Here is a 17,877-nt window from a genome sequence, read left to right as displayed (position 1 = left end):
GCTTGCCTGGTGGTGCAGTGGTTGGGAATCCGCCTGCCAATGCAGGGGACATGGGTTCGGGCCTTGGCCCAGGAAGATCCCACATGCCGTGGAGCAACTAAACCTGTGCACCACAGCTACTGAGCCTGCGTGCCACAACTACTGAAGCCTGTGCACCTAGAGCCCGTGCTCTGCAACAAGAGAAGCCACTGCAATGAGAAGCCTGCGCACCACACTGAAGAGTAGCCCCCGCTCGCTGAAACTAGAGAAAGCCCACGTGCAGCAACGAAGACCCAACGCAGCCAAAAATAAATAAATAAATAAATAAATATGTAAAAACAATTTTTAGCTCATGAACAATACAAGAACAGGCAGTGGGACAGATTTGGCATGACGGCCACATTTGCGGACCCCTGACCCAGACTATTATTTCTTTAGTACGTTCTTTAGATTCACTTTGTCCTACTTAAATAAATTCATTTGAAAAGGAAACTTTACATCACACCAACACCACTTAACATGAATAGAAAGTGACCATGAAAATAACATCAAAAAGCAAACTAGCGTAATTAAATTTTCACATGATCCAGCCCAAGGGTCCAAGCCTGGGGCCTGTTCTGTGTGTATTAAAGAGACATAGAGAGGTATTAGGGACAAATAGAACAAGACAGACTTTCTCCTGGTCAAATTCAGGAAAAAAATATGGAAAAGGAATGAACAAGAGGGTATCTCATCATATAAGTTAGTGTTTAATGCTGCATCTTGTACGGCCTAACATCCTCTTGTAGGAGGTGACATTGATGTAATCCCAGAATTGCCAGTACGGTGCCTGGCTGTGGTACTCTAGACCACTCATGGAGGCGTGGTGTCCTGAGTTCTAACTGGGGTCTTTTACTATCAGGGGAGGAAAAACGCTGTCTCTGATCTGCCTGTGGGGCGTGAGTCAACCTCTGTAAGGGTTTTGAAATCACCTAATGACAAGTTGATGGCCAGTGCAGGGAGTTATTATTGTTAATAAAATACTAATCACAATAATGGCGATGAATTGAGGCTGATGAGAGGTTAGTGCCCAAAGGTCTCCGAGCATTGAAAAGCATCACTAAAACAATAACTAAAATTGCAGCAAGGGTGAGTCAAGGTCATGAAAGCAACTTAGGCCCAGTGGAAAAGGCAACAGAGAAAGACTCGGGATGCCACCTGCCCCTCCAGGCAGAGGCCCACAATGGGGCTGCAAAAGGCTCATGAAGATGAGATAGTCAGGCTCTTGGGATTTGTGAGGCCCCAAATGAGATGATGACTTTTGATGTGGGGCCTCTCACTGGGGGTTCCTGGACCTCAGTGGCCTCATCTGAGAAATGCAGATAATAATACTTTACATGCAGGAGAAAGGGGGCTGGACCAGATGAGCCCTTGCGGTCGTGTTCCTGTGCTGCCAGTTCTTCCCTGATGAGAGGCTCAAATCCTGGTGCTCTGGTCATTTCACCGGCCAGGTGGTCTCCACCTGGGAGAAAATATTTAACTCAGGGTTTGCAAATTTGCTACCTGGGGGCCAAATCTGGCCCTCAGATGTGTTTTCTCTCACTGGTGAAGTTAAAATTTAAAAAACAACATAATATTACATATTATGAAGTAATAAAAACAGACAGAAACATACACAGTACATAATTATATAGCTCAGTGAACTGTCACATAGCAAACAGCTGTGTAGCCACCAGGCAGGCCAAGAAAGAGAGCATGGCATGGTAGGCACCCCCTGGGACCCCCTCGTGTCTCTTCCAATCACTTGACACCATTTAAACATTTTTTTTAGTTTGACCATGTGATATCTTTTTTTCTGACACCAAATTATGTGGGTTCTTTTTCACACCAATTTTTCAACATCAACTAAGTGTCCAACAATTCAGTTCATTCTGACACTAACTACTTGGAATTAGCGCAGACTCCACAAGTTAATGACTCAATCCCACAAGACTGCACCCCACTTCAGACACCAATCACAAGTCCTAGGGGCCACCTGTACTTCTCACCAACTGGCTATAAATCCAGGGGTAGCCATAACCCCCTCCCTAGGTTTGATATTCACTAGAACGGCTCACAGAACTCAGGAAACACTTTACTTACCTTTACTGGTTGTTATGAAGGACACAATTCAGGAATAGCCAAGTGGAAGAGATGCACAGGTCAAGGTTATGGGCATAGGGTGATGAGCATGGAGCTTCCTTGCCCCCACAGGGGTGCCACCTTCCAGCAACTCAATGCGTTCACCAACTCAGAAGCTCTCTGAACATGCTGTTTAGGGTTTTTTATGGAGGTTTCATTATCTAGGTGTGATTGATTAAGTCATTGGCCATTGGTGATTGAACTCAATTTCCAGCCCCCCTTTCTTTGGGGAGGGGGAGCTGAAGATCCCAACCCTCTAATCTTTCTGGCCACCAGCTCCCATCCTGAAACTATCTAGGGCTCCCGCTCCATGAGTCATCTCATTGCTATACAGAAGGCAGTAAATTACAGGGTTTTAAAAGCTCCTGGTTTAGGAACCAGGAACCGTGGATAAAGAACAAATATTTATTTTTTATTATACCACAGACAGTCTTCAAGCAGGAGCAGGTAGGCTCTCTACTTTGCCACAGACCCCACCAACCCTTATTGTCTTGTACTGCCCAATTCACAGATTTGTGTTGCCTGCTCAGCCTCTGTAGGTATTTGGAGTGATGATCCCTGCTTAACCGATGCTCTTTGTCTTAATAATAATAGAAACAGTAGTTGTCGTCATCCTCATCATCCTCATTATCTAATAATAATTATAATAATAAAGTGGCTGTCAATTGTTGGGTATTTATAATATTCCAGGGACTGTACTGAGCACATCAGATACAGTATCTTGTTTAATCTTTACAGAAATCTTTCCAAGTAAACTCTTCAACTCTCCTTTTTTTCAGATAAGGAAACAAAGGATGAGAGAATTTGAGTGCATTTCCCAAGGTAACACAGCAAATAGGGAAGCTGATTGAGCCTGGACGTTGAAGTGGGATGGGGTCATGTGGGGAGTGGGACCAGGTCTAATTCTTGGGGAACAGTTTTGTGTTGTGGGAATGGCACGGGTTTGGGGGTCAGATAAGCCTGGGTTTCAACCTTCAGGCCACCACCGTGGACAAGTTATGCAGTCTTCCAGGACTCAGGCTCCCTATGTATAACTTGGGCACAATGACAGCCACCTCACACAGTCACTGTTAGGACTGAGTGAGCTAAGTGCTGGGTAGAAACTCCATAAATGATTCTTCACCGCAACCAGCCTAAGCAGAGGGGTTGCTGGAAACCGGGGATCCCCATGGATCCATCCCATCTCTGCCTCCTTCAAGGCCACCTCCTCCAGGAAGCCTCCCCAGGTTCCCAGCAGCCCCACTGTCCTTGTCTTTACTTTCAAATTCCCCAGGACTGTGGTTTATGGGACAACATCCCATCCCACACCTGCTGCCCCTCCCAGCCTGGTGTTCGCATTTTCTTCCCTGAATGGCCTTGATCTCCTGGAGCACACTGGACCTTGTCATTCATCACTTTTGACCCTCTGTGGGTGTCACTGGTGGGCCTGCCTGGTCCCCTCCCTGGGCAGTGGAGGCTCCTTGAGGGCAGGGGTCCGGGGGAGAGTAGACAGTAGGGTCTTGAAGACCTTTTCTCACCCAATGCCTGCTCTGGGTCTCAGCAGAGGGCATACCTGTTGGTGGTGGACTTTGGTGGGTCTCTTGTCCTTTCTTGGCAAGGAAATGTATGGGGATGACGTTTCTTTTGCCAGAGAATATACTGGGGGTTACATACCTCTCTCATTTCACCTCCCCCGAGTTTTTTTCAGATGGTATATTAATTTTTTTTAATTTTAGTAAACTATACATAACATAAGATTTACCATTTGAGCCATTTTAAGCATACAGTTCAGCGGTATTTAAGTACATTTACAATATTGTGCAACTATGACCACTATCCATTTCCAGAACTTTTTCATCATCCCAAACCGAAACCCTGTACCCATTAAATAATAACTCCTCGTACCCCTCCCTCTAGCCCCTCCTGACCACTCTTCCACTTTCTGTCTCTATGAATTTGCCTATTCTAGATACCTCACATAAGTGGAATCATGCAATGTTTATCCTTTTGTGTCTGGCTTATTTCACTTGGCCTAATGTTTTCTAGGTTCATCCATGTGATAGCATGTGTCAGAATTTCCCTTCTTTTTATGGCTGAGTAATATCCCATTGGATGTCTTTACCACATTTTGTTTATTCATTCATCTGTAGATGGATACTTGGGTTGTTTCCACCTTTTGGCTATGGTGAAGAACACTGCTCTGAGCATTGATGTACAGTATGTGTTTTAGTCCCTGCTTTCAATTCCTGGGTATATATTCCTAGGAACGGAACTGCTGGTAATTCTATGTTTAACTTCTTGAGAAACAACTAAACTGTTTTCCATCATGTCTGCACCATTTTACACTCCACCAGCGGTGCATGAGGGTTCCAATTTCTCTACCTCCTGGTCAACACTTGTTATTTCCACCCCACCCCACCCCCCCCTTTTTATTGATGATAGCCATCCTCGTGGGTATGAAGTGTTATATCATGTGGTAGCATTATAATTTTAAGGGTAGCTCTTATAGCCCCATTTTATAGTGTGGGAAACTAAGGCTTGGAGAAGTTAAATAACTTGAGGTCACATACTTGTGCTATAGGGAAGAATCTTTGTATTCTATTACAAGTTAATCACTAAAGGGATGTTGCCTATAAGCTTAAATTATACATAATGGCCCATCTCTGAGAACCCTGCCTCCCAGGTAATGACATTAAGCTCAAATACCTTTGTTTAGCTCACAGGAAACATCCTGACCAGGCCTACCTGTGAATGACTCCAGAGGCTGACTGGAGCCAGGAAATGTTTGACTTTACTCCCTCCCCTTTTCGTATAAGAGAAGCCTGAATTCTAACTCAGGCAAGATGGTTCTTTGGGACACGAGTCCACCATCTTCTCGGTTTGCTGGCTTTCCGAATAAAGTCGCTATTCCTGGCCCCAACAACTTGTCTCTTGATTTATTGTCCTGTCATGCGGTGAGCAGTACCAGCTTAGACTTGGTAACACTTGGATCTAGGATTTGAACTGGAGGGTTACAAAGCTCACTGTCTTCTCACTATCCCCACCACCTGACTTGAATTCCTTGAGAGTAGGGATTGTGCCTTCCTGTTCCTTTGTGGACACCAAGAAGGCAGGGAATTCTATCATAGAACCATTGAATTTTGGGGGAATTGAAAGGTCCTGGGAGATTGCCTATTCCAACCCCTCACTCTTCAGCTGGGAAGGCTGAGGCCCAGAGCAGGGCGATTCACACTTGAGTGAGCAGCAGGACAGAAACAGGTGTCACAAGCCCTGGGCCTTGACCTTGTGTCCTACTGGCTCCCCCAGAGGCGTCTCTCTAGCTGCTCGCCACCCTCTTGTCTGACCCATGGCATGGCTGGGCACCGGAAGGCGGGTCTGGACTCCAGGTCAGGTGACCAATGTCCGGGTCACAGGGGATGAGCTGTGCCTCCCCAAAGCCTCCTCCAAAATAGACGTCAATCCTACCTGTGGACCAGGTGGTTTGAACCTCCCCGACAGGTAGACGTGGTGGCTAACCTTGAATGGGACCACCAGAGGAGGGCGGGGATCTGAGGGCTCCTGACAACTGGCCAGACTAGTTCTTCCCCCCAGACGACCCCAGTGGTTGTCTCCAAAGGAGACCAGAAGGTCCCGAGGATGGATTCCAGCCCAATGGCAGAGGATTGCCTCGGCTGTACGGGAGGTGGGGACCGTCTGACTTTGGGAAACCAGGGGATAAAGGGAGGGGTCTGTCCATCCACTGTATCTGGGGTGTGCAAGTCAAAGGGACAGACTGTGGGGTGAGAGAAAGAATATGGGTTTTGGCTTTTTACAGCCCGAGTTGCAGTGCTGGCTGGACCACAAATGAGCTGTGTGACGTTTGCAAGTCATTTGAGCTTCCTAGGCCTTGGTTTCCTTATCTGTAAAATGAGGATGTGAGCATGTGCTCATAGCATCACATGAGGATTAAATGATTGCCTGTGTGAATAAAGCTGAGGGAAGTAAGTGCCTGATCTTTAACAACTGCTTGGCAAGGTGAGCTATAGTTAATCACCATTTTCTGCCTGATCTTGAGCTGCTAGGATTGGGCTGGGTGAGGAGTTAATGTTAGAGTTATGCCCGAGGTGACCTTTCCTCCCAGTTTAGGCTCTCCTGGGAGAGGTGCTTCCCCTTCCCTCCAAGGCCCCTCTGACCCCTGGTTCTCCATCTCTCACTGTTACCTGTGACACCATCTCCTTCCTCTTTGCAAAAGGTCGGCAGATGGAAACCAGTGGTGTTACTGCTCCTCCCGGGGATGTTTTCATGTCAAGGGGTCCTGTAAAACCCCTAACAGCAAGGATCAGGCTCTGATGACTTCAGAAGTCTTTGCAGTGCAAAATAATATTAATAACAATAATGGCCACTTATTAACCACCTACCATGTGCCAGACGTTGCTCTGAATCCCTTAAGTGCTTTCCCTTTTTTAATTGTCCCAACAAAAGCATGAGGTTGGGACTTTTATTTTCACCCCACTTTATAGATGAAGAAAGTAAGGCACAGAGAACTTAAGTAAGTTGTCCCATGTCACACAGTAAGTGGCAGAGAAGGGACGCAAACCCAGGCAGCCTGACTTCAGAGCCCACTACAGCCTCTATTTAACCGAGCACTCAGTGTGCACCAGGCATGTTTTCAGGATGCTTTATACACATGACTGTCTCTACTTTCTCTGTCTGGCAATAAGCTGGATTTCTCTTTTTTTTTTTTTTTTTTTTTTTTGCGGTCGCGGGCCTCTCACTGTTGTGGCCTCTCCCGTTGCGGAGCACAGGCTCCGGACGTGCAGGCTCAGCGGCCATGGCTCACAGGCCCAGCCGCTCCGCGGCATGTGGGATCCTCCCAGACCGGGGCACGAACCCGTGTCCCCTGCATTGGCAGGCGGACTCTCAACCACTGCGCCACCAGGGAAGCCCCTGGATTTCTCTTTTAACCCTCACACCAGCCCTATGATGTAGGTATTATTGCCTCTGATTTAAAGATGGGAAAACGGAGGCCTGGAGAGAGAATTGCTTTCTGTTGCCTCTCCTGCTGTTGCAATATTACTTATAAAGCAAGTGTAGAATCAGAAGCTGCTTTGTCCTGAACACCCTTCCCAGCCAGGAATGGTGGGAGTGTCAGAAGTGGGAGAGAAGGCATTGGCTTTAGAGCCAGAGGTTAGGATCCCATCTCCACTATTGCTAGCTTCACAGCTCTGGGAAAATCCCAGAGCCTTGTAGAGGCTGGATATTTTCGTGAGTACAACGGCAGAAGTTATGCCCACCTCAAGGGCCATTGTGAGCCCAAAATGAGATAAGATGCTCAGAACAGAAGGCACATAGTAGGTGCTAACCAAATTGTTTCGTTGCCCCTAAAGCTACATCTTTTGCTCTGTGTTCTCATAACATTTTGCTTGGTGCCTCTCTTGGTCCCTCTTACTAGAGGTGAACTAGTGTCTAGTTATTCAGGGACCTAGGGCTGGAACCTTCTTGACGCCAAAGGCCACATCCCATGCATCTTTAGATCTTCCACTTGGCCCAGTGCTTTTTATGTTATGCAATAACTTTTTTTTCAAAGGAAAATAGCTTTTCTATTTTTCTCCTTTTAAAAGTAATAAGTGCTCATTTTAAAATGGGGGAAGAATTTGGCTTTGTCAAATGATGTGAGGCTTAACTGAGGTGATGGTGGTGTCGCCCTTACCATTGTGGCTTGTAACTGTTATTATATATATATAATATATATATATAATATATATACATATGTATGTTATTATTATTCAGAAAACACAGAAAGGTAGGTAAAAGAACAAAAACCATCAGCTGACCTTTTAGATGTCCTTACAAATTTTTTTCCTATGTCTATACACGTAGACAAACCTACAGACATAAGATGAATACTTTAAAAGTGGGGTTTTTGGGCTTCCCTGGTGGCACAGTGGTTGAGAGTCCGCCTGCCGATGCAGGGGATGCGGGTTCGTGCCCTGGTCCAGGAAGATCCCACATGCTGCGGAGCGGCTGGGCCCGTGAGCCATGGCCGCTGAGCCTGCGCGTCCGGAGCCTGTGCTCCGCAATGGGAGAGGCCACAACAGTGAGAGGCCCAATTAGCTAAAAATAAATAAATAAATAAATAAAGTGGGGTTTTATAGTTTTTTTCATTTTCTAATTGAAGTATAGTTGATGTACAATATTACGTAAGTTACAGGTGTACAACATAGTGATTCACAATTTTTAAAGGTTACAGTTACTACAAAATATTGGCTATATTCCCTTGCTGTAGCTTACTTATTTTATACATAATAGTTTATACCTGTTACTCCCCTACACCTGTCTTGTCCCTCCCCGCTTCCCTCTCCCCCACTGGCAGCCACTAGTTTGTTTTCTGTATCTGTGAGTCTGTTTATTTTTTGTTATATTCACTAGTTTGTTTTATTTTTTAGACTCCACATATAAGTGATACGGTTTTATAGTGTTCTACAGTCTGCTTTTTCACTTCAGTGATAACTGGAGGACCTCTTTCTAGGCCAATAAAGATAAGTGTGTATTATCCTTAGGATCGCTTGAGTATGACTTCTTATGCATGTGCCATGACGTACGTAGTCAATCCCCAGTTGCTGGACACCGAGGTGTTGCCTGTCATCTGAGTTGGGCTGGAAGGTGCTGGGCAGGTATAGACCGAGGAAGCCTCTGGCTGGCTGAGGTCTCCGCAGTTACAAAATAGCCATCGGGGAAGTCACCAAGAAGGCTGACATGGTGACTTCTGTGGCGAGTAATTTCAAACGTGCGTTAAGGACAATTAGGGAGCTGGTCCTGTTACCAGAGTCTGGGATGAGTTCAGACGTATTCCTCCTTTTCATGGCGCTGGAAGCGGCAGGCCTACTGGGAAGAAGGGCTTTGACTCACTCCTTGCCGGCAGTCACCTCCTGGGAGGCGGGAGGCATCCCCACTGCTGGGATGTCTGTTTCAGCAGAAATAGGACCATGAGGTCACAGAGGACCTGCCTGCCTTCCTCTGAGGGATTTCCCTGACACGTGAAAGTCTGTTTGCAAACCAGAAATCAGAGGTAAGATACATGAGGATTTACCTAGCTTACCTCCTAATGGAAGCAAAGCAAGCCAGTAGAGAAGCAGGAGGGTCCCCATGGGGTAAGGACTCCCCTGTCAGGCCTGCCTTGTGGTTTCTGGAACTCCCAGGGCCTCCCCGGCAACAATCCACACATCCTGGTCCCCCATGAAGCTGCAGGGCCCTCACTCACCCTGAGGCTGGTGTGGATTTTGCAGTATCCAATCAGGACCTGGCTTAAGGTTTCGGACCTTTGATCTCCAGGCCTTGGAACCGGGCAAAGAATCTAGCTTCTCCTCTCCAAGCTTCAGTTTCTCCATTTGTAAAAGGGGAATGAGGTCCTTCCCTCAAATTGACGAGGTTTGGATAGAATGAGATGATCCATGTGAAGCACTTATACGTTGCCTGGCACACAAACTATTTCTGCTGGAACTGATCTGAGCAGGACAACGTGAGGAATAAGTGAAAGGCCACATGTGAAGCAGAGAGAAGACTCTCAGTACCTGTTGGTTCTTGAGGTCAGGGGCCCATCTCTTCGGACAGAGATGGACATGTCGCACCACGCAGCTGAGCCCTTTGAAGAGCTTTCCGACGATGAGAAGAATGAGGCCTGAGAGGTCATCTCCTCTGAGAGAGGGCTGTGGGCTTTAGAGTGACCTCAGAGAGCCATCCCTGTCTGCCAGGCTCCCTCCCAGGAACTTAATAGCATTTCATTTAGCCCCTACCACAACCCTATAAGGCAGAGGTTTCATTCCTATTTTATAGATGGGGAAACTGAGGCTCAGAGAGGTCCTGTATCACACATCCAGTAAGGAGTCATCTTGTTAAGCTCTGGGTTCAAAATTGATTAGGGCACATCAAAGAGAGGGGCCCTGCATCCTTGGGGCTGGACTTCTGGCTGCACTGGCAGAGGGTGAGTGGCCTAGGACTGGGGTGACAGGGTATGGCTTCTCCTTCCCAAGGAGCTCCGGGTCAGATAGATGGTGTCCTTCCCTCCCTCAAGGAGCCCTCCCTTCTTGAGATGAGGGAGACAAGGAACTGGTGGGAATGCTACAGACAAATGAATCTACAATGGGGAAGAGCAAGAGGTCCCTATCTATCCTGGTTTTGGGGGTGCAAAGTGGTTCTAGGAGGAAGGACTACCCTTCACCCTAATCCTAACCCTAACCCTTAAAATAAAAAAGGACTGACTATGCTAAATATTTTGTGTGTGTGTGTGTGTGGTACGCAGGCCTCTCACTGTTGTGGCCTCTCCCCTTGCGGAGCACAGGCTCCAGACGCGCAGGCTCAGCAGCCATGGCTCACGGGCCCAGCCTCTCCGCGGCATGTGGGATCTTCCCAGACTGGGGCACGAACCCGTGTCCCCTGCATCGGCAGGCGGACTCCCAACCACTGCGCCACCAGGGAAGCCCCAATGTGATTTTTTAATGTATTTTTTTCAGATTATTTTCCATTATAGTTTATTACAAGTTATTGAATATAGTTCCCTGGGTTATTCAGTAAATCCTACTTGTTTATCTCTGACTGTACTAAATATTAGCTGGGATTTGGAGCAATCAGAACTCTCATACGCTGCTGAGGCGGGTGTACATTTACAGAGCCAACTTGGAAAACTGTTTGCCAGGATCTACTAACTCTAAACATACACATATCCTGCAAGACAGCAATCCCATCGCTTGATTTCCACCCAAGAAGAACAAGTGCTATGTTCACCTAAAGACAGAGATGAGAAGGCTCACAGCAGCTTTACTCCAAATAGCCCCAAACTAGAAACCACCCAAATGTCCATCCATGGTAGAATGGACAAATACATTGTGACATGTTCATAGCATGTATTATTACCCAGCAAAGAAGAAGAACAGAATGCTGCCACACTCAACTACATGGATGGATCTCTTACAGATAAGATTGAGCAAAAGAAGTAAAAAACTTACTGTCTGATTCCGTGTACATGAGGCTAGAAAGGAATGCATGGTGAGAAAAGTCAGAACCGGATAACCTTTGGGAGGTGTCTCTGAATGGGGTCACCAGGGAGCCTTCTGTGTGTGGGAAAAGAGCTGGGTGTGGAGTACCCTGGGGTGTGCATACATAGAAATTCGTTGAGCCATGCACAGAATATTTGCTGAATGTACATTATCCCTTAATGCAAAGTCAAAACAAGACAGCAAATGAAGAAGGAGACTGCTACCAAAGCCAAGATCTGGAGGACAAGTAAGTGCTAGCTAGCGAGAAGGGGACCAGTGTCCCTGGAGGTGGAACCAGCATGTGCAAAGGCCCAGAGGCAGGATTGCATGGTGTTGCTTCTCATCGTGGCTCTGGGCTCATCTGATGATGCTCCTGCCCCTCGCTTCTCTGTGCCCCTTTCTACTCACTCGAAGGCCGTCACTGTGGAACAGGGTGGCAGAATTCACTTCAATGGCTCACTTCTCAGATCAATATTTGACTGATCCATCTTCGGGTTTTTGAGGAAGAAGCTGGAGCCGGAGCAGGACGGATGGGACTTGGAGTTAAAAGTTGGGTTCAAAGCTCAACTGTGCCATTAATTGTGTGTTTTGGAGTAGGCCCTTCACCCCCTAAGCCTCAGGCTCCCCATCTGTAAGACGGGTCTTTAACATGTAGAGTTTCAGTGACAGAGTCAGGGTAGAGAAGATGTTTAACATATGCCAGTCATGAGGAAATGAAGGAATAAGGCCTGAAAGCAAGGGCCTCCCCAAATTTGTGGCTCCCCCTAAAATGATCCAGCATGACCCTGCTTAGGCTTCTGCAACCCTCAGCCTTGACTTCCTGCCTCATGGAGCTCAAACCACTCCCTAGAACGGTGCCTGGCAGGGTGCTGAGGAATGTTGACTCATGACAGCTGGTGCTTAATATACGTCAGGTGCTGCTTTCAGCTCTGTAGACTTGTTTCACCCTCACGGTAACCCCATGAACGACTACTATCCCATTTTACAGAGGGAGAAACTGAGGCACAGAGCAGTTGAGTAACTTGCCCACAGTCACACAGTTAATTGATTGAGCCTGGACCTGCCTCCCCTGCTCGTAATCACACTGCCATACAGCCCAGTTGGCCTTCATGAGAGAGGCCTGCGGAGGCCTGGAGAAGGTGCTGGAAGCAACCAGGGCTCCCCCAAGGCTGCTGACCAAGATCAGGGATGTCCAGGCAGCCAGGACACTCTGGCACCCTGACATCGGTGAAACCCACGCCCTTTATGAGGAAGGCAAACCCACCCAGAATAACTGTTGAGCCAACAGGAAGCTTAAGCCGCCTGTAAGCCTGCAGGTATCCAGGAGGGATGAGGATGGGCAACATGCCGCCGAAGTCGCCCTTTCTGCCAGCTTTTATTTATTTTTTGACTGTTTTTATTGTCATTATTGTTTTGGGGGAGGTGAGATGGGCCATCTCAAGAATTTCCCTGTGCCTTGTAAAGGATTAATTTTCACCTGTAGCATCATGTGGGACTAATAACCACTCCCTTTCCTCTGTGCCATCATGTTTTATTGCTTTCTTTCATTTCACCATGAAGAAACCTGATGGGAATATTCTAGAAACTGCAGCCTGTGGGGTGGGGATGGGGGACTCAGGGGGAGGGCAGTTCATTCTCCCTGGCAGCAGGACTGGGCTCAGATGCCAGAGAGGGCCACTGGGTGTGGGATCATGGGAGACGCTTATTTTTTCCCCTGCTTCTTAAGACATCTATGGGCTTTTCACACTGGCATAAGCAAAAAGAATGAAAAAAAATTATGGTGATAATAGCTAATATTTATTGAGCCTTTACTTCATGCTGACTTTATATAATTAACTCATTTAACCCTTACAACCACCCTCCGGGGTAACTACTCTTATTAGTCCTATTTCCAGATGAGGAACTGATATGCAGAAAAGTAAAGTAAATAAGGTAATGAAAAATTCAAACTACCAAAATTTTAAAAGAGATTGGCCATAGAAAGCAAGGCCCTACCAATGCCATAACGTGGATGAACTTCAAAAACATGATGCTTAGTGAAAGAAGCCAGACATGAGGGATCACATATTGTATGATTCCATTTATAGGGAATGTCCACAAAAGGCAAATCTAAAGAGACAGAAAGTAGATTAGTGGTTGCCCGGGGCAGGAGGTGGAAACAAGGAGTAACAGTAAATGGCATGAGAGATCATACCGGGAGAGGTGACATATTCTAAAACTGATTTATACTGATAGCTGTGCAACTTGGTTAATGTACTGAAAACCTGCTGAAGTGGGTGGATTGTATGATATGTAAAAAAAATGCCTCAATAAAGTTGTCAAACCAAGAAATGTAATTAAAATGTGAAAATCTAACCCTCATTGAACACCTCTTAGGCACTTTACAGGAATTTTTTCCAGTGCCAACAGCTCATTCAGTTGTTTACCTAAACTCATCTTTGTTGAGCACCTATTATGTGCCAGGCACCATGCCAGAACATGGGGGTACAGTGGTGAACTGGACCTGGTTCTTGTTCAAGATCCCTGCCCTGCTGGAAATCACGGTCTAGCAGGCGTTGGGGGGGTAGGGCGGGGGTGGGGTGGAGATGACAATGAAAAAGCCAGCAATGGCAAGAGAGTGTATCTGGGGCTGTCATGTTGTAGGCATGGTGCTGGTATAGCCCAGAGGAAGCAACCCCATTCAGACCTGGCAGGTGCTGGGAGGACGGGGAGGCTGGGACCTGAAGGATGAGGGGGTAGTTAGCTGGTGAAATGGCAGAGGGCTAGAGTGGGGAAAATGAAAGTTGTTTGACCATTCATTCATCCATTCTTTCTTTCTTTTGTTCATTCATTCAGTAACTGTTTATTGAGAGCCTGCCAGGGGCGTGGCACTTTGACAGGGCAGGTGGCAGAGGCAGAGGGTATAAGGGCCTGGTGGGTGAAGTCATACCCATTTCACTGATGGGCCTCAGAGAGGTAAAGTCCTTGCCAGTTTACACAGCTGGAGCAGAGATACAAACCTAAGCCAACTTTTGTTCAAAAGCCCATCTCTGGAAGAAGAGGCCAGGCAGGTCAGACACACCGCTGTGAATCTGAGGGCCACGGGTAGGTATCCTGCTAAGAAAACCCATCCTTGATCAGCAAGTGGAGGCTGGTATCCTTCCTGGGGATATTCCTTTGTCTGTTGGAACAACTCCTCCCCGCACCTGGTGAGGACCCATCTGTAGCCCCTTTGGATTATTGATAGGGGAGGTGAGGGTACCCAGGGCTGAAGGGAAGGGACCACTGATTTCAGTCTGGCTTGGGGTGGTACTGAGCATTGGAGAGGGAGTGGGGGCCAGAATTCTAGACCAGGCTTTGCCACTAATTATCTGGGGCTAGTCCCCACCCCTCTCTGGGCCTCAATTCTTTTGTCTCTAAAATGGGAGCACTGGGCTTGCTGCACTCTGAGCTCTGTCTGGCTGACATTGGTGACCATGACTTCTGGCTATAGAAGTCTCAGGAACTATATGGGCTGGAAGAAGAGTGAACAACTCATCCCGGTTTGCCTGGAACTTTCTGGGTTTTAGCATTGAAAGCCCCACATCAAGGAAAACTCCTTGATCCTGGGCAAATGGGGACAGTTGGTCACTCTAGCTGCAAGGGCATTAGGCTGGCCTCCCCTCTCATCTTGCCCACAAAGAGCAAGATACATAGCATCTCACTTTTGCACCTATGTGGCCACAGAACTACTTTCTAGCCATTTTGTTTGTACAAATCATGTTTCTAGGACTCAGTTGAAAAGCCCTTCAAGTCCAGGTACCACTTCGTCCATTTCCTTGGGATCTCCTGGCCTTGCTCAGCCATCTCTTCCTGGTCAGGCTTCCCTCCTCTGCACTTCGGCCCCCGTCTCAGGATGGTCTGTTGGGTTGTCTGTCTCCATTAGCTCCCCCAGGGCTCCTGGAGCTCTTGCATTGCTCACGGCTGTTTCTCTAGTGTTAGGGCAGGGTCTGTGCTAACGCAGGAGCTCAAAAAATAATCTTGGAATGTCTGGATCTCTCCAGGGCCAGGACAGGGCTGGGTGCCTCCCACCCCACCCCGCCCCTCCAGGAGGGCTTCACACTCCAATTCCAGGGCAATGATGTTGGCAGGATAGATCCTTCAGAGAAAAGACAGCAGGGAACCACTCCCCAGGTGTGGCTTCTTAACCCTTTCTGTGGGTTAAGGCCCCTTAGGCATCTGGTGAAGCCTGTGGATCCACCTTATAATAATTTTTTAAAAATTGCATTCGGACAACAGTGAAAACAATTTTACTAAAATACAACTATCAAAGGACTAAAAAAAAATTGTGATATAGTGACGTGTTAATACATTAAGTAAGATTTAGTGGTGAGTCGAATACGATCTTAATTTCAGAGTGTGGCAGCTTAAGTGATACTCTGAGATATATAGAAACTGAAGGTGATATGAAAATACCTGTGATTTCCATTAGTGACAAAATCACAGGGACTTCTACTTGTTGCCTGCATTCATGATCAAGGGAAACGCTGAATGCCATTTAGGGATTAATGAAAATAAAGATATAATTTTTGTCCATGGCATGGACCTCTCAGAATTCTATCCTCATCGCCCCCCCCCCCAGGGTCCGTGAACTCCTGTTTTAAGGCAAAGGGTTTTGATTCTTTAGGTGAGATAAACAGGAAAATCACCAAGAGAGGAGAGAACAAAGAGTGAAGAGCAGTGACCACATCGGGTTGGGTTAAAAAGAGAAATATTTCAAGACAGGTGAGTTTCAGCTCTGAGTGTTGGAAAGGCGAGCCTATTTTCGGAAGGGAGCAAGGAACTGGGTTTGAGGGAAGGAAACCTGGGGAGGGTTTGCTCCTGTGACTGAATCAAAAACAGCCGACTAACATCACAGCCACGCCCTCACCCCAGAGTATGCCTGTGTCTCCTTTGTGTCTCTTCTGTCACTGAGAACACCAAGCCATTGTCCCTGTGAGACAGGGTACCTGCCCGCAAGCTTACACACAAAGAAATGGAACAAACACAAAAATTAATAACAAGACAAAAATTAAATTGCAATACAAAAAATGCAACCTGAAGAATGTGGAACATGACACATATCTGGTTATGTGCACACAGTGCAAGCCTCAGGTGTTCAAAGGTGCGGGGTTACCTCCCCTCTGAGGTTTTTGTTTTTTTTAAACATCTTTATTGGAGTATAATTGCTTTACAATGGTGTGTTAGTTTCTGCTTTATAACAAAGTGAATCAGCTATACGTATACATATGTTCTCATATCTCTCCCCTCTTGCGTCTCCCACCCTCCCTATTCCACCCCTCTAGGTGGTCATAAACCACCGAGCTGATCTCCCTGTGCTATGCGGCTGCTTCCCACTAGTTATCTATTTTACATTTGGTAGTGTATGTATGTCCATACCACTCTCTCACTTTGTCACAGCTTACCCTTCCCCCTTCCCATATCCTCAAGTCCATGCTGTAGTAGGTCTACGTCTCCATTCCCGTCTTACCCCTAGGTTCTTCATGACCTTTTTTTTTTTTCTTAGATTCCATATATATGTGTTAGCATATGGTATTTGTTTTTCTCTTTCTGACTTACTTCACTCTGTATGACAGACTCTAGGTCCATCCACCTCCCTACAAATATCTCAATTTCCTTTCTTTTTATGGCTGAGTAATATTCCATTGTATATATGTGCCACATCTTCTTTATCCATTCATCCGATGATGGACACTTAGGTTGCTTCCATGTCCTGGCTATTGTAAATAGAGCTGCAATGAACATTTTGGTACATGACTCTTTTTGAATTATGGTTTTCTTAGGGTATATGCCCAGTAGTGGGATTGCTGGGTCATATGGTAATTCTATTTTTAGTTTTTTAAGGAACCTCGATACTGTTCTCCATAGTGGCTGTATCAATTTACATTCCCACCAACACTGCAAGAGGGTTCCCTTTTCTCCACACCCTCTCCAGCATTTATTGTTTCTAGATTTTTTGATGATGGCCCTCTGAGGTTTGTGGTGAGGATCCAACGGGGAAATGGACAAGAGGCCAGCAGCATCAGTAGGCGGGTTAGAGCATGCGTTTGGGGATGGATCGCTGTTCCTCTGGTCTCAGCGACCTCTGTAAAATCGGGATAACAACTATGGCACCTGACATATACTTAGCACTCAATAATGGGAACTACTATTAGCGTTCAAAAAATAACCATAGATGTTTGCAAACTCGTTTAAGAGACACCAGGAGACGAGAACTTCGTCTTTACGGTGGTAAATATGAAAACAGATTTGAATGAATGAGTCAATGAATGAATGAATGAATGCGTCCTCTGGTGGGCTCCGCCCTCTATACCTGTTCTGCCCTCAAGCTGCCCCCCAAGCAGTTCGATGACCCGCTCTGGGGTCAGCTGCATCTCGGCATATGAGTGTGCGGTGGTGGGGAGGTGGTCATTCAGGGCGGGGGAACGGTAGCAGCCCAGGCTGAGCTTGCGGGTGTCACATTCCGGGAGCGTCTTCGCTCAGTCTCCCCACTCCTGTCCCCACCATCCGTGCGGCGCATCTTTGGACCCGAGGACCAGCGGGCTCGGCATTGCCCAGGCCAATCTCGGGACGACGAGGCCCGCAGTTAGAGGCGGGGGCAAACGGTAGAGGAGCGCTCCCGGGTCCACCGCGTGGGGGACCTGCCGCTGGAAACGCTGCCTTATCCTGGGAAGGTCGAACTAGGCCGCCCCAGGCTGGAGTGGGGGTGGGGTGCGGATGCACCTTCGGA

The sequence above is a fragment of the Hyperoodon ampullatus genome, assembly GCF_949752795.1.
Source record: "Hyperoodon ampullatus genome assembly, chromosome: 2".
Classification (NCBI taxonomy): domain Eukaryota; kingdom Metazoa; phylum Chordata; class Mammalia; order Artiodactyla; family Ziphiidae; genus Hyperoodon; species Hyperoodon ampullatus.
The sequence above is the reverse complement of the archived record's forward strand: the minus strand, read 5'-3'. Positions refer to the sequence as shown.